Source organism: Cynocephalus volans, chromosome 1, assembly GCF_027409185.1.
Source record: "Cynocephalus volans isolate mCynVol1 chromosome 1, mCynVol1.pri, whole genome shotgun sequence".
Classification (NCBI taxonomy): domain Eukaryota; kingdom Metazoa; phylum Chordata; class Mammalia; order Dermoptera; family Cynocephalidae; genus Cynocephalus; species Cynocephalus volans.
In genome coordinates this window covers 217214145-217241987 of record NC_084460.1, presented here as the reverse complement: position 1 = coordinate 217241987, position 27843 = coordinate 217214145, and positions in this window count along the sequence as shown.

Genomic DNA, 27843 nt, shown 5'->3' with positions numbered 1-27843 from the left:
AAATAAAAAAAATAATATATATATATATAAAATATTATCTCTCCAAGTAGATATTTCATGGGGAAAAAAGTGAATAGGTCCACATCTATCTTCACTTCAACATGTGACAAACGGGTGTATCTTAGAAGCTCCTTCATCCTCTCGGTTAGTTTTTATGATGGCATGACTAGAAATAGCACTAGATTATAAATTGGGTTACAAGGGAGTAAGACTGGAATTTAGCAACAGTAAATCCAGTTGCTAATTTGGATGTGTAAGAAAAGGGCCAAGGCCATAAAAACTAACTCAAAGATAGAGTTTGTACATGCAGTGATGTTATTTACAAATAGTAACATTACAGTTGACTAGAAGGGTTGAGGGATGGAGGAATGCTTGTTAATGGACTCTCTTGGCAAGTTCAAGATTATCTATTGTGCTCTTTGCTTCAATCTGATGATGTTACCCTGAAACTTCTTGACTTTTCTCTCTTATGATTGATATCTTAAAGTATACCAGGCTCATTTTATGAATAGCTAAAAGAATATAGAGTTTAAAAATGTAAGTAATATCAGTCCCTGACAGAATAATGTAAATGACACATGTACAATGCACCTGCTCTTTAAGTTTATCCCTTCCTTGGAAGTGCCAATTTCACTCAACTGAAAACTAATCATCAGTGGCAAAAGAAGTAGGTGGTTGTAGTATTACAATATTTGGTGGTGATATTATCAGTATTTCATATTAGCTTTGAGTGACAACAGCTTATGGAGTTATCCCTTTTTAGTATGCTTATTTTTTAATAGAAACTTGACCCTAGAAGCAAAAGATGTACTCAGAATCTTTAAAATTAGAACAGCACCTATACAATGTACTTTCCACATTCAGCGCTCTGGGACTTATTTCTACCATTACCTGGGGAATATTTTCTTTTGATGAGGAGTTGGGGAAAAGCAGTAGCATCCTTTAATTTTCTGCAATTATGAGTGTTAAAGTGGACCACTAATTGTTCATAAATTTTCCTAGAAAATAGAAGACTTTTTCTCAAAGCATTTGTGAAACTTCTTAGCTAACTGGAAATGTTCTGGATTGTTGTTGAAGAAACTGCTGTGAGGTCTTTTGCATCCTCTATGTGTCTTTCAAAAGAAATTTAATCTCTCCAAGCCTCCATTCTTCATCTGTAAAATGGGAATAATGATGACTATCTCACAGAAGTGCCACATGGGACAAGGCACACTTGCACCTGAGGACTCTTTTGCCATAAAATGTTGGGTTACATGCTCACCCAGGAACAGGCCACTAAATACACCACAGTGCAAGGTTTGGTATATGAGGCTGAAAAACCCGATTTTGTTGACGCAGGGAGTGTGGATCCATCTCTCAGGACAGTACGTACATGAACCAAAACCCATGTATTTTGTAAACAAGGAATGATAATGAATTGATTTATAAGGAGAAAAATTCTCACCAGAGTGGGCGCACTGGCAGTCCATTTTCTCTCTGAAGTTCAAACCTTATAGGGAATTAAGTCTTGATAAGAAAGTTCTTTAAGAAATTTGAGAATGGAACAAGGAAAATTCAATGATGAGAAAATGTAATGTCATAACTCTAAGACAGCCTCATGCATCTATCTCAAAATAGTGATAGTTTTGTCATTGAAATAGGATATTGCAGACACACTAGCACAATATCCCTATCTCCATATAGGATGTATGTGCTTATCTCCATGTTAAGGGTGGCTTTGTTGGTAGGATTGAGCTGTGGTTACTCTCTCCCAGGAAGAGTGCTTCAGTGAATTACACCAATATGCTATTCAACTCTTCAGTTTCCATATTCAGTCGTTGCCCATCCTCTTTACAGTTGACACTTCATTGTTTAGCTTTAATAAATCAATTATTCAAGTTGTCATCATATCTCCAAATCTAGGGATTCATATCTTTTTTTTTTTAAGACTTTGCCTATTTTTACTCTAAATTAATTTTAAAGTATAGTCCTCAGAATTTATCTGACTTTTTTCCCAAATTCCTGGTTCAATTTTATGACAATAAAATTTATGACAATACCTACCTCACACTGTTATTTTGAAAGCTAATTTATAAAAAGCAACTGAAGCATATAGTTCAGTTCCTAGCACCTTTCAGGCATTCGATAAATTATGTTTTGCCTTGAGTATGAATATCTACTCTAAAATGCTTTATCATTTTATGTACATTTTCATTGGTTGTGGGCATCATAGCATACTAGATTTTCTGGATCATTTCATCCCAATTTCAAGCAATTGTTCTCATTTTCAAATAGTCATTCCCTTTTTCCCCTAAGCCAACAAAGTATCCTCGAAGTTCCATTTTTTCAGCATCTAAAATACATCTCCCAGCTGCTCTTACACCTCTGACACAAAACACATTTTTCAGACTATGGTATCTGGTTTTTACTTACAGAAAATATCCATCAGAACTTAAAGAATGTACAAAACAACTCTATTATAAAAATGGAAGTGATATTTGTCATAATGTCACTTTATAACTTGTATTACAGAGAGATATAGTTACTTAAGTACGGCAGATGGAATTTACTACTTTTCTTCTTTGCATTATAGTTTGTTGTCAATGTAGATATTTTGTTTTTTATATTAGCCTCTAGCTTCTGTAAAGAAAGGGACAATGTTTTACTCAACTTTCCATTCCCTAGGCACCTGGAAACTATGTATTAAAAATGGGAAAATATCCAAAGATAGAACTAGTTCTAACATGAAGGAGAGTGAACTTGATTTAAGAATGCTTCCTTATTTCATCATAGTTTTTTTAAAAAAAAGTCTCATCAATGTGTTAGCATAAAAGATGCACTGCTATTCTGGAATATACAAATATTCATAGGAGCATCTTTCTCCCAGCTATTTCTTGGGTAGATTTCTGATAGAGATATATGAGGGTACCTCAAAAATTTCATGGAAAGATTAGCATTATCTTTTAATTCTATTTTTTAATGAACTTTTGAACTACCCTTTGTTAGTGGATTGGTAAAGCAAGTTAACTAAAATCACTGAAATACCTGTCATTGCTTGCCTTTATTCTCAGTTGGTCAAGTTAATTCTGGTAATTTCTGTGACATTGGATAAAGGTGCTTCTTATTTCACTTGTAAGTGACTTGGACTTTAGGGTAGACAGTGGGAGTTCCCAGGCTCTCTTGAATCTTAGTCAGATATATTTTGAAGGTAATAAATTACAAGGTTTTTGTCATAAACATTCATAGTTCCTTAACTTTTTTCTTTATCCTTATGTAACCATATCGTCATTGAACCTCTGAGTTACAGTTTCCCTAATGAATGAGCATCTCTAGATAGTTTTCTCTGTATTCTTCATGAAGACTTTTAATGATGCAGAATGCACTCCAACAAAAAGCAGCTTTATGGAGCCCAAATTTGTCTCCCTTTAATCTCTACACCTTGGTTTCCTTTGTGAACTCATGCAAATGTAACATACATTTTTTTATTTCCTTCTTAAAATGTCTTAAAATATGTGACTTGCTATAGTAAGGATGGCAGTGAACCAAGCAATAACCCTTTTCCTGGTCCCTGAAATTTCATAAAATATCATCACCTTTTTTGGATCTTTTTCATATACAGTGACATAAAATTACATTTTCTTGTGTTTTCACATTTTTAGGTCAGTGACATTCCATCTCCTAATTAGTATTCTGTTGCAGTCTTATGAATACAGATGTGCTTGGTATTTTATAGATGCTTAACTTAGACAACCTTCCTAAGATTTTTAAAACATTCCAGTTTTCTTTTTTATCTTCTTACTTTTCAATTTTATTAAAATTTATAGAATTTTTATAATGCAACTGAAAGCATATAGTTCAGCTTACTAAAATGCACCGTTTCTCAAAGTGTGATACATCCATACAGCCATTAATGAGGAGACTATGGAGATTTTAAAACAAGTCTGCCAATTTTTTGATAACACTCCCATTGACGGTGGGGTCTAATTCGTTTCCCTTTGAATGAAAACAGAATACAGTAGAAGTGATGCTCCATGAATTCTGAGACAAGGTCCTAAAAAGTGGTGCTACTTCAGCCTGACTCTCTTGGAATACTTGCTTTTGGAACCCTGACAGCATACCTGAAGGACATGAGGAAGTGTCATGGAGGTGTTCTGAAATAAAGATTTCAACGTCCATCATCAGATGAGTGGATACGGAAAATGTGGTACATCTACACAATGGAATACTACTCAGCTATAAAAACGAATGAAATACTGCCATTTGCAACAACATGGATGGACCTTGAGAGAATTATATTAAGTGAAACAAGTCAGGCACAGAAAGAGAAATACCACATGTTCTCACTTATTGGTGGGAGCTAAAAATTAATATATAAATTCACACACACACACACACACACACACACACACACACACACACACACAAAACTGGGGGTGGGGGAGAAGATATAACAACCACAATTACTTGAAGTTGATATGACAAGCAAACAGAAAGGACATTGTTGGGGGGAGAGGGAGAAGGGAGGGAGGTTTTGGTGATGGGGAGCAATAATCAGCCACAATGTATATCGACAAAATAAAATTAAAAAAAAAAAAAAAAAAAAGATTTCAGCTGAGGACCCAGGCAGCAACCAGCATTAACCCCCAGACATGTGAAGAAGTCTTTGAGATGGTTCCAGCCCCAGGCACTATCTAATTGCAACCTTATGGAAGACCCCCAGTGAGAACTGGCTAGCTGAGACCAGCCAACTCTCAGAACACAGAGCGATAATACCAATATATGATTGCTGCTTTCTTATGATGTTAAGTATGAAGTAGACTGCTCTGCCACCATACACAACCATAAAATATCTTAGTGCCACATAGGGGAATCCAATCATTGCATCTAAAACATGGGTCATTGACTTTGGGACTAAGATGTAAGCAATAGCTGGAAGAGGCTAAAGTTTGTTAGCAAAGTTTAAAGGGTCTTGAGGAGTTTGACAGCAAAAACTTAAATAAAAGTGAGCAGTTATTAGAAATAGTAGGGAAGTCTAATTGCTTTCTTTTTGAATGGATAAAATGCAGTGGAAGTGATGGTCCATGAGCTGACGAGGTCTTAAAAAGAAGTGCTACTTCAGCCTGGCTCTCTTTCGGGATACTTGCTCTTTGAACCCTCATTCCGAGAATGAAAAGGAGACCTTTGGTATGTAGTGGTAAGAAGTTTAGCAACACTATCAGCCATCGTAATATGGAAAATAAATATACTTAATGACCTGGATGATCTGGCTAAGGAGATTTCTAATGCATAGCCTTAAAGATTCCACCTGATTTCTTCTAGCTGTCTTTAATAAAAATGAGAAAAGAACTAAAGAAATAAGAACTTAAAAATAAACTGTTAAATATAAAGAAGTCAGGACTTGGGTTCTGAAATAAAACAGTTTCTCATTTCCAACCTCTCCAGATGGTATACTATTTTCAAATTAGGAAATAGCTTTCAGGCAAAGATCATATTCAGGGCACTGTCAGAAAAATATGGTCTAAAAACATCTTTAAAATACTTTTCAAGACTTCTTGAAAATGTAAGGTGTGGTGCTTCATATACCTTTCAAGCAGATAAAAAGGCCGCCTAAAGATCTTAAGAGAAAACTTCACAGTTTATCTTCACTAAAAATTAGAGCTTCTAATAATTTTTAGGGCATTGTCCCACAAAAACTTTACTGGGAGTTCAAGGTAGAAAAAAGTTATCTTCAAAGTATTTAAGTAAATGGCTTTTGTTTAATGGAGTGAACCTTAAAAATGATTCATAGGAAATATGTAAATTTTTAAAGATAATGATACCAGAAGAAACCTGTCAGTTTGGACTAAAAAAAAAGCAATGGTATGAAATGAAAAAAAATCTTGTTACACCCAGGGTTTCTATGGGAAAGGAAACAGACAGAGAAGAGCATTCAGCTATAATCACGGGTTACATCTTAGGCAAAAGAAAGGATAGTTCAGAGGGTGGATGGAACCAAGAGCCTTGGAGAACTATCACCAGGCACTAGGACTAAGCCCCAATCAAGAAACTGGAAATATGTGCTTAGCTGGATTTCAAAATTATAATGGGCCATTACTGTTGTGTATTTTCCATTTTTTCATTTTCTTTCTTTCCTTTTTTTGTTTTTTCTCTTATACAGGACCATCTATCTTATTTCTCTCCCACCATTGTATTTTGGGTGGTGGGAGGTTTCTAATGATCAAATGTGTCCACTAAAAATTCATGTGTTGGAAATTTGATCCCCATTGTAACAGTATTAGGAGGGTGGGAAATCCAATTATGGTGTTTGAAAGATGGGGTGTTTAGGAAGTGATTGGGTCATAAGGACTATTCTCATGAATGTATTAATCTGTTCATGTAGTAATTGAAAGAAAGTGAGCTGAAATGCCAGATACTGATCAAGCTTTATTAAAGGAAAAGAATCTGCCGGGCTGCATTCAAAATGAAGAGCAGCAGCTGGTGTTGGGGTGGGAGGGCTTATATAGGCTGTAGGGAAGGCTGATGTAATCAGGGAGGGGTTTGGTGCCGGTGTGGAAGATAAGGCTAGCTGATGCAATAAGGTGGAAGGTTTCATCCATGCGGAAGTAGAGGAGTTTCTATTTCTCAGAAACCACAAGGTTTCTTGTAAGGGAAAGGCTGGCAGCCATTTTGTGCTTAGTGTGTGTAAAATGGCATCAGTCACATCCAAGATGGCGCCAGTCATGTCCGAGATCTATCATTCCTGCCTTTTAAGTATAGGGAGAAGGGAAAAGGGGTTAAGGCCTCATTCTTCTGAAGCTACCTCTGCTGGAGATGGACAAAGATATGAAAAAAATAAAGCAATTAGGTGGTGGGGTATTGGTTTCATGTGGGGAGGCTGTATTCTTCTGGGGAAGGGTCGACGGTTCTCAGGGGCTGATATCCTCTTCCCAGGAGCAATTCGGTAACCTTTTGGTTGGCGAAAGCCTGCATACATTCCTACAAGAAATTAGAGAAACACCAAAAGAGGCAGAGGCCAAGAAGGATAAGTCCCATCACGGTCAGGGGTCCAACGTGTTTTGTCCTGAAGTCCTACCCTATCACTATAGCCTCAGTGAGTGGTTTGGGTGAAGCAGAAATGTTTTTGTCATGGGCGGCACTGGACTCCAGCAGAATCTCCTTTGGAAAGAGCTATCCAGTAGTTTTTACCCCCGTAAGAACATGATGTGGCCATTATCTGGTCATAGCATGTTGTGGAAATGTATGTCAGGGATGTGAATGTGTCCTGTAGGGTTCCCCCAAAGATTCTGGGTGGCTGACTAGGGAGGTTGGAAAGTGTCCTTCCACACACCAAGACCTTGGTTATACATTGTGAACAGGGTGTGGCATATGTTTCTGTTAGGAAAAGAAGCAAGAGGAAGAGAAAAGGCAAGCATTCAGGGGCTGAGAGGTTGAGAGGGTGCATAGTAGGAAAAAGGGGTAGAGGGAAACCTCATCGGGGGTGTAATTACAGAGGGCACCCTGCCATGCTAATTCCGTTACCCACTCAAGGATGTCTTCAACACTGGAGGTGGCAGGTTGGGACCAGTCTTGGAGCAGCTCCTGTGTGAAGGACATGAAGCAGGCCTGCAAGAGTGAGAGGATAATTGCCAGGGAAAAGATCATACACCAGTTGTCCTTCCTCTGTGCTCCCAACTGTTGGAGGTGTTGTATTTCTTGAGGTGTGTATTGGGGCAAGGGTGTAGGGGCAATGAGAAGGACCTGAGCAGGAGAGGAAGAGTGGGGGCTATCCCAAAACCCCTGAGGTAGCAGTGTCTAGGTGAGTTGTTGGGAACGACATGTATCAGGATCAGCCCAAGTGAAGGTGAACAGGTTTTGACAGGAAGGGTGTAAGGGAATAGAAAAAAAAGGCATCTTTGAGATCAAGTAGAGAGAAGAAACAGGTTGTTGTTGGGATTGTGGATAGAAGAGTATAGGGGTTAGAAATGATTGGAGTTATGGGTAAAATGGCCACATTAATGGCCCTGAGTTCTTGAACTAAATGGTATGAGCCATTAGGCTTTATAACTGGAAGGATGGGTGCATTAAAAGGAGACTGGGTAGGCCATAACAAATGAGAAGAAAGGAGTCTGTGTATGACAGGTTTTAAGCCTATTAGGAGTTTGTTAGCAATGGGGTATTGTGGGACATTAGGGAACAAAGAGGGGTTCCGCAACTTAACAATTAATTGTAAGATAGGAATATAATGGAATATCATATGATAATAAAAATTAATGAACTATTGTTTAGACAAAGACAAATTTCACAGGCATGATGATGAATAAAAGAAGATGAAGACAAAAATGTACATACTATATTATTTCATTCAAATGAAGTTTTTGAGAACTATTGATTAGAAAGGGCTACACAGAAGCTTTTTGGGATCTGGAAATAATCTAGTTACATGGTTGCATATTATATAAAATATTATCAACTGTACATTTATGTTTTTTTTGCCCTTTATCTTATGTTACATGTAATTTAAAGATAGAAAAGAAAGAAAAACTGATTATGTGTAAATCCCTGCAAATGTAAACTCCTTAAAAAACTGAATTTAATTGCATATATACAATTAAATTGTATACATGTGCATACATAGATAGATTCATAGATATAAAAGTAGACACAGGCAGATAAATTAATAGAATGTTTCTGAAAGGATACATAAGCAACTGATTACAGTAAGAAATGGCAGCTATACTTGCTTTTTGTATTTGAAATTTGAAATACCTTCATCTTTTGAAATCTGTATCCTGCACCCGTAATTCCTATTTTCTGAACAAGAAACAAAAGGGAGTGGTAAGAAGAAAATATTAAAAAAGTAATAAATCCCTGCCCTGGATGTATTAATCTTAACTTGTATTAATCTTTTGTTTGCATAACCTAGTGATTAAAATAATTCATAGAATATTTTTAAATTGCCTAATTTAACATGTAGAAAATTGTACAGAATTTTCTATGGTTGGAGTAGGTTTTTAATTCTAAGTATTTATTAATTTAAACACACAATCAAGGTTAGCTGATAGAATTGTTTCCCAATGTAGTCATAACTCTGTTGAGAGTCCCTTCTTCCTCATCCTAATATGTCAAGTTGAGCATAAAGAGACTTTGGAGTATTGGTCCCATTATTCAAGGAGATGCTGAAGAGTGCTTAAACTCCTATTGTTATAAGATTGCGATTTTGCAATACAAATCAGGCCAGCTTTTGCTGTTTTCTCTATCAGTTCTTTGAGACTTCACTACTTGCAAAAGCATAATTTGGAATTTCATTTGACCAAAAACTTAATTAGTAGTAAGAATCCTAAGGCTTCCAAGATGACCTAAACATCTCCATTAAAGGCAAGTTTGGAGAATTGAAGTCATTGATGGATATTGGGAAATGGCAATTTATTGGCGTTAGATGTGTTTTCCAGAGAGTTTAGATCAAATTGGAGAGTTTCTTTGCATTGCCTCCAACTTAAAAAATAATACGCCTATATGGCCTTCCCAGGGATGTTAGGATCCAATGTTGAAACTGTGCTTTAAAGAGCACCAAAGTTAAAATTCGCAAGCTAGGGGACAACTTGTTTTCACAGCAATGAGAGCTGGCATGGCAAACACTTCTCTGTGGTGACTTACATACTTACTCAGTGATTTAGACTGCGTCTCTGGCACGGGTCAAATGGCATATTAACATGGGATATAATCCTTTCTCACTCCGTAGGCAATGGCTCAGTATGATATTGGCACCATATTAAGCTTCATTAACCCTACAACACGTTGCCTTCTTAGTTTGGCACTCTCCTGCTGGCTGCAGGCAGTAACCCATGAGTAATCTGATTACCTACAACCGACTGTAGCTGCATGGAATGGAGGCTAACTACAGAGTGGAACACAATTACAGTCTTTTGAGATTCAATTAGAAAGCTGTTGGTAGAGCTACGTTCAGAATTCTGAAACTGGCTCCAACAACCTCTTGTGAACTGCATGTTTCTTTAAGAGCCTATTGTAAATAATGAACTTAAAAAGCATCACCTGTTTCTCATATGCCTTTTTAGAATTTGTTCACCTGAAGTGCATAATAAACCATGTTTGCAGTTAGGAACAATAACTGTTTCCACAGACTCTATGCAGGAAATCTTTTGCCTTCTCTAAAGGGGAAATGTTATTTATCTTCTCCACAGAATTTTTCTGCACTTAGTCACCTTTGCGAATGCAGGGTAAAAATAAGTGCTCCTTAACATAGAGCTGAACGTTATCAAAGGCTAATTATTCTTTAAATAAGACCTGAGGTTAAGAAAAATTAAGCTTCACATAGAAAAATAAAAATGAAGACAAAGATGTTCTAGACTGGATTATGTCATTCTGTGACATATCATAAACATCAATTATGCCAAATAAATGTATCTATAAGATATCATTCTTTTCTTGCTGATGGTCTGAATATCTAATTGCAAATTTGAAATAAAGTGGTTTTAAAATGCATGTTGGGAGAAATAGCACATTGATAAGAAAATGTTTCAAGTATATTAAACACTTTGGTAATAACGTGTTTATTTTTTTACTGTATTATTTTTGCCCCCAAACTTGACTCATCTTGTTTATTTGTTTAGAGATTTTTCTTTTTTTTCTCCTGGAAATTGTAGAATGAATCATATTCATGAGCTTGAATCATGGCTTTGCCACAATCTCTGTGACCTTGAAAGTTACTTAATTTTTTTGAGCCTCAGTTTTTTCTCTTTTAAAAAAGGAATACAAATGCCTTCTGGCAGTGTTATTATAATGATTAACTAACAGCACATGAGGAAGGGATGGTACAGGGCATGGGAGGTACTATATACTTAAAACGTGAGCCAGATGTCTGGATCCCACTAAACTACATAGGCTTGTTGTGAATTCCTATCTTTTTTTTGAATCACTATGTATCATAATATCTGATATTATGAGTATCCATTTCAATGCTATGAAATGGAGGAATCATCATTAATTATTGAAGTGCATTGTTTATAGGCATTTATTTGAATTCCTAAATTTCAGTAAGTGGCATCTGAGTTTGAATGAATATGAGATTTTCCTTTTACGCTCACCATCTTTTCTTCATAAAAAATGTGAATATACAATTAGCAAGTTAAATTCAATCAAGTTCCAAAAAACTCATGCTAACACTTCTGACTAATGACAGTTCCTTGACCTCTGTGAGGTGAATGCACGAAGAGTCTGAAAAACAGAAGCATTTTCAAGTCTTGAAAGTTAAATAGTTACAGATGCTCAGAGTATATGAAAATCTCACTGTCTGACTCTGCAAGTGAACAACAGCTAGTAAACTGCTGAATGCTACATGCTTTCTTGGCAATATTGAAAGGCATGATCAAGGAACTCCCTTTTCTCCCTGGACTCTGCAGATTACCGTGTGTCCGGTGAATCTCCACTGGCACTGGCTCCAATCGTGGGACTAGTATGCATTTGAAAACTAGTATGCGGGACATCATGTCAGCCATTAGCATCTATGAGCCACTAACAATAATTTAATCAGACTTGCATTTATCCATTGTGTGGTCCAATGTGACACACTTCACTCTATCATTATCCATAATGAGTCATTCATGTCAAGGGAACTGGCCAATCTCAACATTCATTATTAATCACCAATATTTAAGGGACAATTTTCCAAAGTTTACTAACACATTTTGCTAGATTTCTATTGTTGTAATTAACTATAGCTGGGTCATTAATACAGACAAGCCAGTTAGAGCCCTGAGATTCCAAAGTGAGTTGTTCTAAACTGACCTACTTTTCAAAGAATAATACTAAAAGCAGCACTGGATACAGCACCAGGCGTGGACATGGCTAGAAGAGTAGAAAGCTGGTGTATGTTATTTTTTATTCTTGTTTTTCACCTGACCCTTAGGCACATCCACATCACCAGTGGGAAATCCAGATCAATAACAGTTCAGGTAAGGGAAATGGAAGGTCTTAAGGGGTTGGGTTAAACTTTTCAAGCATCAGGTAAAACAAGCTTTTGAAAAAGTACAGAAACTCAATTTGTAGACTGTTTGCTCAATACTGTTGATGACGCTAATGAAAACATTACCACATTACCACTTTTTTTTTCCTTTTCTTCTTTTTTGGCTCTAAGCCTGAAGTAAAATAATCATCAGGACAAAGCTTGGTAAGAAATTGATATTCTCATTTGGTTTCTCATTTTTTCCACATGTTTATCTATTAGCTAAGACCTTAATGCCATCACTTAGACTAATAGATGTTATACTTTTCTCTGTGCCCCAGAATCTTGTTTTTCCTACCTCCCCGCCCCCACCATTACTCCTGTCAATGCATTCTCTCCGTTTTGGGTAGGTCTTCAGAAACACCACCAGCAGACTTCAGCTGTCTGTTGTTCTTGGGCCAGTCTCAGTGCATTCTTGTGTTTCCTTCACAACGTAAACTGACTAAAAATATTGATAATTAAGGCAGATTTCACTAAAGCTTTGTTTCATGGAAAGAGGGTCAAGTTACATTGGAGGGTCAAGTTACTAAAGTGCCTCCACATGCTCTCTAAGCATCTCTGACCTTCTTCAAAAATTCCTCTTTTCCCCAGCCCTACCCTGTCCTTTTCTTTTCTTATTTAGAACTTGTCTCTTCCCTCATTGCATTCTCACTTACTTTTCTGGTTCAGCAAAACAAAGCATGTGTGTCAGCAACCATGCTGGGCAGGAACGGGGTTGGGAGAGGTGGTACAAGCACCAAATCCTTCTATTGTGAGTACCAAGAGCATCATTTCAGTTACCCTCACAGTACTCTGAATGAGAAAAAGGAGCTTTGCAGGGTTCAGTACTCATGTTGAATATATTTATTATCCTGATTTGAACATCACATTTTGCACACAGGTATTGATATTCAACGTGGTACCCCACAGATAAGTACAATCAATTACGTTTCAATTAAAAAAATACTAAATAAATAAAATAATTAATTAAAAAAAAAATTTAAGGGGCAGAGCTGGGATAGATACCAGGTCAGCATAGTCTGGCTCCAAAGTCCTTGCCCTTCCTAGTAAAGTGACATGTGAGGTAATTTTAGGTGATGGTTAAGCTTACTTTAAAAAATTTTAGTAATTACGTAAACAACAAACATGACTTTACAGATACTATTGCTTAACGAAAACAAGTGAGTTGATTCAAAGTTGTTTTAAAATACATTATTAATTAAATGATAGTACAGGTGATCAAATGGATGTGGAAAAATATTATCAGGGTGCTATTCAAATGAATAAAGTTGAGAAAATCCTATCACTGACTGTATTGCTTTATTGTTCTGCCAGCTGCTGTCTGAGAGTCTCCATACTATATTTAACTTGAAGAGTCTCTGTGCTTTGTGATATACCTTCTCCTTCTAAATTGTTCACCTTGCTTGGTTTCTTGCTGAAATTCTGCGTAAGTGGCACCCCTTCATAAAACCTTTCCCAGTTGGCCCTCTTCTTAGGGTCTTCATCATATGCTGACATGACATTGAATAGTCACTCTTTTTGAGGATATTTGTCAATGTGTTTGTTTGTTTATATTCACCTTGTGGTCAAAGACTTTCTCATTTACATCTCTCTAGCTTCCTTTCCCAAAGCACTTTGCTTAAACATAGGCACCTGGAGGAAAGGTGCTATAGGAAAGTATAATGATTAATTTCATGTGTCAACTTGACTGGGCTAAGGAATGCCCAGATAGCTGGTAAAACATTATTTCTGGGCATGTCCATAGTGTGTTTCTGGAAACAATTAGCATTTGAATCAGTAGACTGATACAGATGGCCCTCCCCAGTCGGTCATCATCCAATAAGTTGAGAGCTGAATAGAACAAAAAGGCAAAGTAAAGGCAGATTTTCTCTTTGTGTTCGAGCTGAAACGTCTGTCTTCTCTTGCTTTCCCCTTCCCTCAGACATTGGCATTCTTGATCCTTGGGCCTTTAAACTTTGACTAGTAATAATACGACTAGCTCTCCTGGTTCTCAGGCATTCGGGTTTGGACTGAAACTATACCACTGGCTTTTCTGGGCCTCCAGCTTGCATGAGGCATATTGTAGAACTACTCAGGTTCCATAATTACACGAACCAATCCCTCATAATAAATCTCATTGTATATATCTATATATGTTCAATTGGTTGTTTCTCTGGAGAACCTTGGCCAATACAGGAAGGAAGTCAAGGATACTGGGGTTCAAACGCCACTACCTGCAACTTATTAACTGTGGGACCCTGGACAAACAAAATTTGAGTGTCTGTGAGGATTATGTAACATAATACATGAATATAACATGAATATTATGTCTTACCAGAAAGTCAATATACATTATGTTTCCACCTCTAATAAATATATTCCGAATAAATAAAAAGTGCATAGAAAAGATTGACACAAAAATTATATTAATTTATTTAAACTTATCTTTTGTTATATGCTTTTGCATATGACTTGGATTTTACTAAGGTAATTAATATTTAATAAAAGCATCCATTTGTCCAAATGCTCATAAATTTATATTAGAACTTTTTTGGATGCACATGACTGAATACCAACTTATACTAGTGTATGAATAAAAAATCTTAAAAGTTAGGAGAGAGAAAAAATTTTAATTATTTCAAGTAACTGCAAAGACCCAGGGCTAGGATTTGATTCAGACATAGCTGGACCTAAGGTGCACAGGTAATGTCACCAGGACTCTGTCCGTCTCTCTCTATCTCTTCTTTCTTTCTGTGTGGTTTGGTGGAAGATGAAGAGACCCTGACTGGCAGCCCCATCAGTTCCAAAAGAAAAGGGAAGTAGGACAGATAAAAACAAACAAACAAACAAACAAAAAACACATGCTATGTCTAAGGAAAAGTGAGGTAGAATGAGCCCAGGCACTCTAGGACTGGAGTAGCAGATGTTCTTGGTGCCTCACTCAAAATCCCTCATCATTTACTGTTCCTGTAACTTCCTGACAGCATCCTACAGAAAATACTGTTATGTCCACCCAAAGGTCTTCTCTTGGCCCACATTCAGGGCAAGCGAGAAGTGAGGGAGATTTAATGCCCCTCGACCAATGACAAGGGAGAGTTGGTGGATACATGCCTTAGCTTCCTCTCTTCCCTGTTCTTAGAGGCTTGTTTTTTAGAGTTCCCAGTAAGACTGAATGCCAGCGACCACAGTGGTAACCCACTCGATGACAAGCCATTTATCGGCTTCCTTCCCTCTTCTGCCTCACTTCACCATTTCCCTTCTTCCTAGGATACCTCTCACATTAACTCCTTGCACTTACCCCCTGATCTCAGTGTCTGCTTCTGGGGGTACCTAGATTATGCCTCTGTCAACAAAATACTAGTAAGAAATCTCTAGTTGATCCCAAAGTTTTCTGAGTAGAATGAGCTCATTAAAATTTATTTCATGAAGACCGAATAATTACACTGGGATGATTATGATATTTGTCTGTGATATGTGAAAGTAGGAAAAAATCCTCTAGATGTGTAAACAGCTTAACGAAAGCTCACATTAGATGGGATGCCATACTGAGAGGGGCAGTGCTGTTAGGACTTTCCTTCTCACCTTCTTGTCCACTTGAAGATTTCTGCCTCTTCTGTCATTTTAAAGGGTATCTGAGACCAATAAGGGCATTTTGGACCAGGTTTGAAAACACTTGGCTTAAATATAAAGGTCATTTTTTTTCAAATCTGATGCAAAAGAAACACAATTATGTTAATCATTCTAGCTTTCATTTGCCAGCACAGTTTCACCTTTGGTTCAATAGATTTCTACCAATTTGATATGTTGAAATACAAAGAAGATAAAACTCATACCTATATATCCAGTAAATTCTGTGCAATTCTTTTTGTTATCAACTGTGGGTTTATAAGAAGTAGAGAACATAGTTTCAATTTTTAAGGTATATTGAATCTAGAGGTAAGAGAAGATTCAATGAATAAAGAAAGTGCAGAAAATCTGACAATGTATGTGAATTTGTTAGAAACAAACACTCTTTTGGAGTTTAGAGAAGGGAAAATTAAGACAGTTAAGGAGGGAAGAACCAACATGAGGACAGAATAATGGGAAAAACATAGAACATGTTCTGGCAGACACTAAGTTGATCGGTGTAGCCAATAAGGCTTAATGAAGAATGGACTTTTCCAGATGTCCCTTACTCATGCAATTTGCATACTGGGTATTTTGAAATGTTGCTTTCCCATCATTTGCATTTGGATGCTGGGAAGGGATAAAGGAGGAGTGAGGTCAAAAGGAAGAATTCATGCCAAAGATTTGGGGGAAAGATAGGAGATTGGTGACCTCACTGATAGTTCCTTCTAGGTCCCCTTTGTGACCTTCTCTTCTCACAGACCTCTTAATGTTGGAGTACATCATAGTTCTGTTCTAGGTAGTTCTGAAAAATTTATTTAATGATAGCCTTGATGATCTCATTTATCTCAGTGTCTTTAAATATCATCTATATGCTTGTGACTCTCTGATTAGCTCTTCAGTCCAGAGCTCTCTCATGAGCTGCAGACTGACCTTTTGCAACTGCTTAATCAAAATCTCCACTTAGATATCCAGGAGACACCACCAACTTGACATACTTGAGACTCAACTTATCTTCTTCCCTATAAAACTTGCTCAGTTGATAGCCTTTCTCATCTCAGTTGGTGGCAACTCATCCTTCTAGTTGCTCAGTCCAAAAACATTAGAGTCATTCTTAAATTTTTTCTCTAATAACCACACATCCCATCCCATGTGAAATCATCTTGCCTCTATCTTCAATATATACACAGACCACTTCTAACCACCTTCATTGCTACCATCCATGTCCAAGCCATCACCATGGCTCACCTGGATATCACATTACCTTCTACTTGTTTACAATCTTTTAGCCTTGTTTTACCTGGGGACTACTGGTGATCTTTTTATAACCAAGATAAAGGATGTCACTTCTCTGTTCAAAACACTGCAATGGCTCACCCATTTCTCTCAGAGTAAAAATCAAAGGTTCAGAGTGGCCTACAAGACCATGTGTGATTTGGCCTCCTGTCACCTCTCCTACAGCTCCTCCCCTGAGCCGCCTGCTCCAGAACATGGCCTTTTGGCAATTCCTGGGGCTTGACCTGTGCTATCCTATTCTAGGACCTTTACTTGTGCTGTTTATTCTGCCTTTCATCTTCTTACTCCAAGTATCTGCTTGACTCAGTGTCTCAGCTCCTTCAGCAATTCACTCAAATACCACTTTCTCAGCAAGGCCCTGACCACCTCTTTAACTCATTGCAGTCTGCATCATGCCAATCAACATGGTATGATTATTCTTCTTGTTGATGTTTTTCTACATGACCTCTACATTTTACTTTTTCCTGAATTAACACTTACCTACAATACTCCTATATCTTCCTTCTTTCATAACACTTATCATCTTCTAATATACTATATCATTTACTTAATAATGATGTACAGTTAATCATCTATTTTCATTTGATGGAATATAAACTACATGGAGGCAGAGCTCTCTCTCCATTTTATTCCCTGATGCTTCCTCTACTAGTTCTCTATTGCTGAGTAACAAATTACCTACAAATATGGTGGCTTAAAACAGCACACACTTCTTAGGTCACAGTTCTCTATGGGTCAGAAGTCTGCCATGATTCAGCTGGGTGCAGTAGGGTCTCACAAGGCTGACATCAAGCTGTTGGCCAAGCTGGGCTCTTATCTGAAGGCCCTGGGGAGTTATCCAATTTTAAGCTCATTTACCTTGTTAGCAGAATTTAATTTCTTGCAGTTGTAGGGTTGAGGTCTTCATTCCTTTCAGTCTGTTAGCCAGAGTCCCCTCTCCCAGCTCTTAAAAGTCTCCTTCATTCCTTCTCACACGTGCACCCTGCCCCCATCTTTTAACCTGCAATAATACACTGAATCATTCTTAAAGCTTGAATTTTTCTGGCTTTCTCTTCTGCCCCAACTTCTGCTTTTAAGATCTCATGTGATTACATTAGGCCCACCTGGATAATCTAAACTAATCTCTATTTAAGGACAATTGACTAGTAACCTTAATTGCACCTGCAAAGTCCCTTTCTATTTAAGGACAATTGACTAGTAACCTTAATTGCACCTGCAAAGTCCCTTTTGCCATGTAATGCAACATATCCACAAAAGTAACGTCAGGGAAGGAAGGTCATGGGGCCCAGAGTTCTGCCTACTACATGAATCAAGCACCACTAACTATGCCTTCTGGGCACATAGCATAGATGAATGAACGTGTGGCAGTGGACCCCAGAGCTCGAGGTTTTATTTACAGAAACATGGCTATTTATCTGCCTATAGCATTTGTAAGAAAGGTGTTTGAGTCCTTCCAATTTGGGTGTATGGGAAGGCGTTTGTTTTCATCTTCAAAGGGGGAAGAATCGGAAATGAGAGAAGAAGGAGAGAGGAAATAACAGAGAGCCAGGGAGGGATCAAGTTTGGGTGAGAGTAAGAGAATGCCTGAAGCCATGCTCATAGCAGCCTTTGCCTGTCTGTTTCACACAAACTGAAAATAGAGATTTTCCACCTTTGTTAACATTGTCAGTCCCAAGACTCTCACTCTTGTGTGCCAGATGTAGTTTTCCAGGCTCTTAGAGCTGTAATTGCTTAACAAACCAGATGCCCTTAGAGGTTTGCTTGAACCTACAGACATGTATGTGTGCTTGTAGTGGGAGTTCTGGTAGGTGCTGCGTGTTCACAAGGGCATCCGACGACTATGAGGCTTGGGATAAAATCCATGGCTTTTTCACTTTCTTGGCAATAACATATTATCATTTTATCTTTACTACATTTAAACACAAGATATTTAAACTTAAATGTGAGAAATTACTTCATTTCCTACATGAATGCTTAAACTCCATAGGGAAATTGATTTGGTAATTATGATAATATTAGACTATCAGAAAACTTTAGATTAATTGAAAATGATAGATTAGTCATTTTTCAGACTTGTGTCTGGCTTCACTCAACCACGAATATGCTGCCAGTTTAGAACTTTTCTTCTTCTCCAGAGTGAAATCAGAGTTCACATTCAAAGTGCAGGGGTCCAGCTGGCCACTCTTTTCATTTGGAGTCCACATTTGGCTCTTTCAACTGGCTGACTGGGAGAATCCTTCCCCTGATGGAGATGACAGCTTTGGGTGCCCTCTCTAATGAAATAATGTTAGGAAAAAAAGAACTTGATATTGAGAATCCATAAAATTGCTTAATTTAAGAAAGAATCAGGACTGTACTTTCTCTCTCTTGTCTCCCTAGTTTTGTCACTTCTTTCATTAGGTCTTATTCATCCAGTCATTCAACAGACCTGTGTTGAATGTTTTCATGGATAACAGACATGAGCTATGCATTTGAGAGACAGATTTGGGAATAGGTTCAAATAGTTTCAATTTGTTGACTGAATTCTGGTGAAGAGAGTTGGCTAGGCATGGGGGAAAGGTGTGGATAATGGTTTGGGGCAGATAGGGGGAGAATTCTATGACCTAGAGCAGGAGTGGGCAAACTAGTCTGCATATAACCTGTGAGTTGAGAATGTTTTTGCATTTTAAAATAGTTGGGGGAAAAAAAGAGTAAAAAAAAAAAAATTAAGTAACCCATGGAAATTTTGTGAAATTCAAATCTCAGTGTTCATAAATAAAGTTTTATTGGAACACTATAGCACTCATTCATTTCCCTGTTTGTGGGGTGTTTTCTGGTCTGTACTGGTAGAGTTGAGTAGTAGTAACATAGACAGTTGTGTCCTGCAAAACATAAACTATGTATTATCTTGCCCTTTACAGAAAAAAATTCCAGCCCCCGGCCTATGCGAAAGGGTTAAGAAAGAGGGTTGAAGTCTCCATTATTCTCTAGTAACTTAAACAAGATGCTAACTGTAGAGCACCAGATTGTGATGGATGACAGGGAGTGGAGGCTCAAAAATTTGTAGATTGCATTCTTAGGTAATAAGGAGGAAGGGAAGGTAAATGACACATCTGGCTGTGGAAGCATTCCAGGGGCTCAGTCCTAGCAATGCATAGATGCTATTTGCTCAAGGGACAAGCAATTTGGTTCTATCCTAAAAACAGCATTCGAAGTTATTGGAATTCCTTAGTTACAAGTAATAGAAATTCTACTCTAACTTAGACCAAAATGAAATCTATTGGCTTACATAACAGATTTCATGGGCCCTAGCTCATTCCCCAAACTCTGCTGATTTGTGTAACTTCGCTTTGCAGGGATTCTATTTCCATGTGGCAGGTACCGTAGTGGCCAGCTCCAGAATTACAGCCTATTTAAAATAGTCTTAGTGAAGGCTTTGATTTGCTTGGTGTAGTTCACATATTCATTCCTGAAGCACTTCCTGAGAATGACATGAGAGCAGAGAATTCTAAGTAGCAAATCAGGGTGACCACAAAGTGTGAGTTCTGAGCTGTAAGAAAGGTTCCTGTTACCAGAAGAGTAGACAAGGTTCTGGACAAAGACAACAGATGTTCACTCCAGTGAAGCAGTGGTGAAGAAGCAGCACTGGTATGGGTGGCAGACCTACGGACATGGCATCTCCGGGCAGCATCAAAAGCAGTGAGAATGTAACATCACTGGGTGCAGTTAGGCAGTAGCGCAGTAGCTGGGTGGGACAAGAAATGGAATATAAAAGAGAGATCAGCTGCATGTTTTGAGCTGCTTCTTAGATCATGCACTAAAACTAGGCAAAAGGCCTTGGACAAGGTCTGGTGTCACAGGGAAGTCTGGCTACGAATTTGGATTTATAGTTATTGGACCCTTGCACATAACCCCAGCTTAAAGTGGCTTGGAGAAATACCTGTTAAGCAAAGATGAATGTGACTTGAGCCCTTACAGTGTGCAGTCTGTTTCACTTGGTCCAATGGGCAGAAAGATAAATAGTTACAATACATGCTATAATAAAATTATATGGTAAGATCTTAGAATATAAAACAGAGAAGGTGGTGTTTGAGTTGGGTCTTCTGGAAGAGTTACCTAAAATGTCTATCAAGAAAAAGGCTTTAGACAGATTAAACAATATGTGCAAAGGGATGTGAACTTGAGAGAGCACTTGCAAGTATCCCAGTGTGACTGGAGAGAAGAAGGCAGAAATAACATTTATTGAAATACATATTCTGTCCAGGCACTAAGCTAGGTGCTTTCAATTCTCTGTTTTATTTGATTCATAGCATAACCCATAACACACTGTTTACAGTGAAGGTAGAAGATGAGGTTGGGTAATCAAAGGAGGCATGTAGGATGATTAAGGATTATTCTTGGAGCAAATGGCAGGAGAGTGATATTTTCAATGAAATCAGAGATTAAAAGATTAGGCGTCTGAATAGTAAAAAAGGTAATAAGTTTAGATTTGGAAAATTTTAGTTCATGATGCTTGTATAATAATCAAGTGGCAGTGGTTAACTGAAAGCTGGAAATACGGATCTAGAGCTCAGAGACATAGTTGAGGAATTTTCCATCTACTCTTCTCCTGGTATCCATGGGAGCTTAATAAAGCCACTGTAACTGCTCATTATGAAGCTTGAGAATTTCCCTAGATATATTCCCTCTGACAATTTATGTCATCTATTTTTTCTTCATTAGCTGTCCTGACTATGCACTTCTAATTTTTTATGGAAAGTATCTTTATGATAATCTTCCATCCAGAATCTGGTCAACAGCTTTTGCATTAGCTCCTCAGTGTATTAATTACAATTCTTTGCTTACTTCTTAGATTTAGCACCCAAGACTTTGCTTGGCATCAGGATTGGACCCTGGTATTCTTAAGTTGCTATTCTTAGAATCTGATCAGTGGTCCAAACCATCACAAAGATGAAAACTGTTCTGTCCTTTTTCCAACCCTGTATTTTTGTTAGGCTTCTATGGGTAAGGGCACAAGAACTAATATTGTATATTGAGAATAATAACTGAAATCCCCTGAGTGTTCCTAGTGCGATAAATGGGTTACCGACTGCATCAGAGCCAATAGGGGGGCTTTTTTAAAAATGCAGATCCCTGAGCTTCCAGACAGATCTAAAGAATCAGAATCTCTAGTGGGTAAAGTCTAGAATCTATTTTTCTTTTTTTATTAGCACCATGATGATTTTTATGCCTACTCTTAAATTTGTGAGCAGATTTAAAGAAGAAAAGAAACGTACAGTGGAAACTGGACTATTTAAAAACTGGAAGGTTGAAAAAGTTAAAAATGATATTTCCTTTATAACATGTTTTTATGGAAACAAATTTAATACAGATTTATTGAACAGCACCTAAGAATAATTAAACATGTATCAGTATGAAAACAATGTCACACACAATTCCACACATGAAGAGACTGTTAGTTAACATTTTGATAAATGATCTTTCAGTCTTTTTTTTAGAGCTATATTTCTCCTGTTATGTACTGTATATATGAGCTCAAACTTTAAAATGTTTAAAATGCAGATGATCAGACTGATCTAGGGTTATCCAGGCAGATGTACTGAAAGACAGATGGCTCTACTATTCTTTGCACTCACCCATCTAGGTTATTCCAGTGACAGAATCTAATACCCGGTCTGGTACCCTGTCCTTTCCATTGCACAGTTCTCTTACAGTGGTTTCATTATTCAATCATCTACCCACCCACCCATGGACAGCCGGGCACTGACTCTTAATATGGTTGTGAAACACATGTAGTTTGTCTGCTCTACCTTTCTGTTTCCTCACCTGTACTCCCAGCCCAACCCCTGCAATGCACACACACTCACAACTGAGGAATGCATGTGTGGCCTATGATCTTGACATGCCCCATGCTGTAGCGTTTCTCATTTTCTTCTACATGTCTTCTATTGAAAGCAACCTATTTATAAAATATCATTAGATTGAGAGGTCAACTGTTCTGAAAGAAAAGGGAAGGGCGTGAGGAAGAGATAAGAGAATAAGGTTGCCTAAGAAACATAACATGAGACCAGAACCTACGGAAGGACAAGATCAGAAAGAAATTCCTCATGGATGATCAGAACAGGGATATCACACGCTGAGTTATTTAGCTCCCTGTGCTATAGTAATGATTCATATAACCATCAGTAAAAGTTTTAAGCACACACACACAGAATGAATGAACGATGGGAGGATGGATTAAGGCTGTTTCATTTACTGTTTCATTTACTTGGGCAAATTAGATTCTGCCTCAGTTTCACATTTGTGAAATAGGCATAATGACATTTACGTTGCAAGATTGTTGTAGGCCCTTCTATAGACATTATTATTCTGTGATTCTGTGTTTCTTGTACTCGAGGCCTTGGTAAGTGACAGACTAACTGTTACAGATAAACTAAAGTGGTAAGCAGGTACTGGCAGATATATTCATGGTAATAATTATTTATACCATTTTTCCTGCTGAGAAATATTTTATTAGGGGTCTTGAGTGCCTGAATTTGGAGGAGTTCCCACCCATAATGAAAGATTTTTGTTTGTCTCGTTTGTTTTTGTTTTGCAGCATGTGTAATATCTTGTGGCCCGGCTCGGCAGGGCATGGCTAGCTGGAAAGGAGAAGGTAGAACTGTAGAGTCTGAGATCTGGAACTAGACCTGTCTGATGGAGTGCAGCCAGTGATGGGGATAAATCCTCCTTTAGGTACTGACAAAAAAGTCCATTCTAGAAGGTAGAAAAACATTTGAAGAGTGCAGCCAGAGATTCTCCGTCAGCAGCCCGGGTCATGGAAGTCCAACAGGAAGTGCAAAATTGTGTCAGTAAGCGTATAGAGCATAGAATGATCAGTAGCAGAAATCCTAGAGAGGGCAATGTTCAGCATTTAATTGATGACTCAGTGGCTACGTCCAAAGATGTTTATCAGCAGAAAACAAACTTTTGGATCAGAGTGGCTGATAAGCAGTAAGAAAGACATCAAAATTCCTAGAAGGTCTGAAGTGCAAACTACAGGCAGTTAGGACAAGTATTTGTCCATGAGAAATCAGATGACAGAATGGAGGGATAGGATCTGATCACAAGATATAACTGGAGTTGAGGGTCAGAGGTGATTCGGTAACAGGGACAAGATGCTGAGCATTGTGTGGGAGGTCTTGAGAGTCCATCCTCATCCCCATGTTTTCCTGATCCCACTCATACAGGCAAACCTTGAGTTATTATCAGTCCTAGCATTCTTGCTTTTAGCACATGAGAGCTCTGCAGCTAGAAGGCAGGTAATCATTGGAGTCAGGAGAGAAGGCTCTAGAGGATGATAGCCATGCTTACCCTAAAATGCTGCTTCCACCTTTCACATGTGTCCATGGGAAGCCAGACCTGGGAATGAATCCATTAACAATATTAAACCTGTACTTGGCTGCTCTGTGCAATTAACAGACATTGGTGCTGTTACCTGTCTCTTTATGTCCGAACTCCTCAGTATGACATGAGAAGTCCTTCACAGTTCAACCTTTCCAGTCCTGTCTTCTGTCTCTTCCTTCCTTGCTGTTTGGGAAATGCCTACTCATACTTCAAGACCCAGCTAAAATGTCGTTTTCTCTGTGGAACTCACCTGCCTTCCCTAGGCAACATGACTCATTCCTCCTCCACACTCTCCAAGCAGAGTTCATAATGTCCTTTATAATACACCACACTGTGTCATCTTCATCTCTTTAAAAAGCCATCTCTCCCACTGGGCAGTGAACTCCTCCAGGGCAAAGACTGCCTTATTCACTTTTATTTTGTCTCCCAGCATCTCATTTCATTCTTGTCAATCTCACATGGGTGCCCAATGAGGATATGATAGCCCAGAATGTTAAAATAACTTGCCCAAGATATTCAGCTAGTTTGGAGCAGAGCTGGTATTAGAAACCCAGACACCTAGTTTCTAATCCAATACTGTTCTTACCACCTTGTTCTCTGTTCCATCTAATGATTACAGTGATCTTTAAAATTTCATAGCACCTTTAGTAACATTTAGACATAGATTTATTTGATGCTTAAACCATTCATCTGAAATAGGTAGAAGGGGCCTCATTGCCTCCTTTTAGAGATTCCTAAATTGAGGTAGTTAAGTGAATTGTTGTCTCAAAGCCAGTCAATGAAGGATTTTCTAACTTGTGCTTATGCTTTTACCACCAGACCATTTTGTCATATAGTACACACTATTTGCTATTTGACATGGTTATCAAGGCAACAGGGAAAAAACAGTAAGATTATGCTGGTCACTGTTTGAATTGTTATTTACTCCTTCTGCAGTTTTAGAAAAAAGTTAGAGTTCTCCCTCGAGGGATTCTACTAGTGTAGATGATTTATCACTGTCCTTTCTTTTATATATATGTCTTAGGAGTTAAAAGTGAGAAAGCTGGAAGCAGGAGACCACCTAGGGCATTGCGAATTTTCTCTTTCTCAATCAGAGTCTTTGTCTAACTGGGACAGCTATTGGCTTGCCATAAGAAAGCTTTTTACTACAGTATATTTTAAAAAGGGAATTTTCTGTTAGCACTCATTTCCCTAAAGGAACTTTTTTATTTTATTGGGAATCTATATGAAACACTATTCTTAAGGAACACACCCAGTGTGGATAGGTCACATTTCATTCTTGTTTACGAGGACAGGGTTCTGCATAAGACCATATGGCACCATGTGGACATTTTAAAGGCAACACTTGCTTCATAAGTTACTCTTTAGTGTATGAAATAAAAGCCCCAGTAACTTGAAACATTATGTCTTTCTCAATTACAATGTAAGTGGAATTCTCTATTCTTAGTTCTTGTGAAAGGTTTTCTTCTTCAGGGAGGACATGTTTGTTAACAACAAAAGATGCTCTCTTAAAACTATCTTGATCCCCAATATTTATATGGTTAAGAAAATGTCTGGGATAAAATATTTCCATTGCCCTGAAGTTCTGCATAAAAAAAGGACCATGCGAAATCTAATTAGTTACATGTGTAGAAATAAATGTGGGACTCAGTAATTTAAGATTTTTGTGCACTTCTTATAATGAGAATAGGGAATAGAATTTCTCAATAGGGTACAAAAAGTAGAGGTCTGTGCGCCTGCAATTATATAGCATAGCCCTGGAGTTTATGAGCCGATAGAACTATGTGGTTAGTCCCAGGGCTCACTGAAAGCCACGATGGACTTAGGCATTACTATGTTTGGGGAGGAGGTGGTAGATATTTTAAGTACCTTCTAAGAAAGAATATTTTTATTTTCCCTCCATGAAGATATTGCTACATTAGCTTCAAAAACAAATAAGCAAAGCACAGTCAGATATATTTTTAAGATGCAAAAGAATCTTACTTGGTTGAACATCATAAGCTTTCGAAAGTTATTTATATTTGGAAAAGAGAGAAAATCAGACTACCATTGTGCACCAAACAAAACCCACTGGCAAATTTACTATGTTTTTTTCTTTAGTTATAACAAATTACTTGTTTGAATTAGATATTTTTACTTCATTTCATGCAGTAATGGAAAATATGTACGAATTACTTCAAGAATGTGGGAATATTACTCACAGGATTGGTGTGGCAGACAGATTGCAAAAATGGCCATGATTATTCTCCTTAATCTCATACATTCACCTCTTGCAAAGTGGCTTTACAGCTTCTCGAAGATGGTGTCTTTCTCCACCCTTGAATCTGGGACGGCCTTGTGGTTTCCTTTGGACAACAGGATGTGACAGAAATGATGATGTGCCAATTCTGACATTAAGCCTCAAGAAGGCTTGTGTGTCTCTGCTCTTACTCTTGGACACTTGCATCCATTGTAAGGTTAAGCCCAGTTCTGCCTGCTGGAGGATGAGACAAGTGGATCAAAGCAAAGTCATCCACCAAGGCTTTTCTAGACTGGCCAGCTCTGGGCCAGCCTGCACCAGATCACAGACACATAAACAAATCAGCCAATTTAGAAGCACCCAGCTAGCCCACAGACTCCTGAGCAGAACTGAATGGTGTGCATGCCCCCGAGAGTTGTGTTTGCTTATTCCACAGCATCGGTGTGGCAAAGGTAAATGATAAAGTTGATAAGTATTTACAAATGCTGACACTTTCAGTCATGATATAGAAGCCCCTCTCATTATGAAACTTTCACTTAAAGATGTACATAGATAAATGACATGCTACATTTCAAAGGAAAAAAATGTGTCACCTTTGCATTCCACCAACAGACAGTCTGCAATGCACAGTGTACAGCAGCCCTTTGGACCTACCAACACGCTACCTTACAGATAGATAGGCTTTCAGAACCTAACCTGTTTGTGATCCTTCTTAAGTTAGCCAAGATTTTCTGTTTTCATAGTAGAAATATAATTCCAAATCCTAAATTAATTTATAAATTAGCTAACATTTCTTTCCTGCTAAAACATAAAGCTCTGTCCAGTTTATTTTTTTTTTTTGACACTCACTCTCTTTCCCTCTTGAAAGCTTATTTCTTCTCCCTACTTCTTGAATCATGATTAAACATTGCTTTAAGGAAGTATTTATGCTTTGGAAAGAGGTACTTTATACATCTGATAAACCATAAGGTTCCCTCTAGTGCAAAGCCAGACAAGCAAGTAAGCCATTTTTACACGAGAATTTAGTTTTTAGAGCAGGGTATCGGCTGATTTAACAGTCTGGAAGACAAACAATTAAACTAGCCAAACAGGGTTGGACAATAACGTAGAGGAGAGAAAAACTTTTCCTCTACCCTCTAAAGGTTTTATACTCGAGTCTATAAAATAAATTGATGGTGGACAGATTAAAAGGAGAAACGATATACAAATTTATTATGTGCATGGGGGCATCACAGGAAAGAAAAGTGAATATCTCATGACCAAATGAAATTTAGAATCTTACATGCCATTTTCTTCGGGGAAAGGAGAGAGGAATGTAGGCAACTTAGCGGAGAATAAATTATGTTTGGGAGAGAATGAATGGGACCAAAGAACAGGTGGT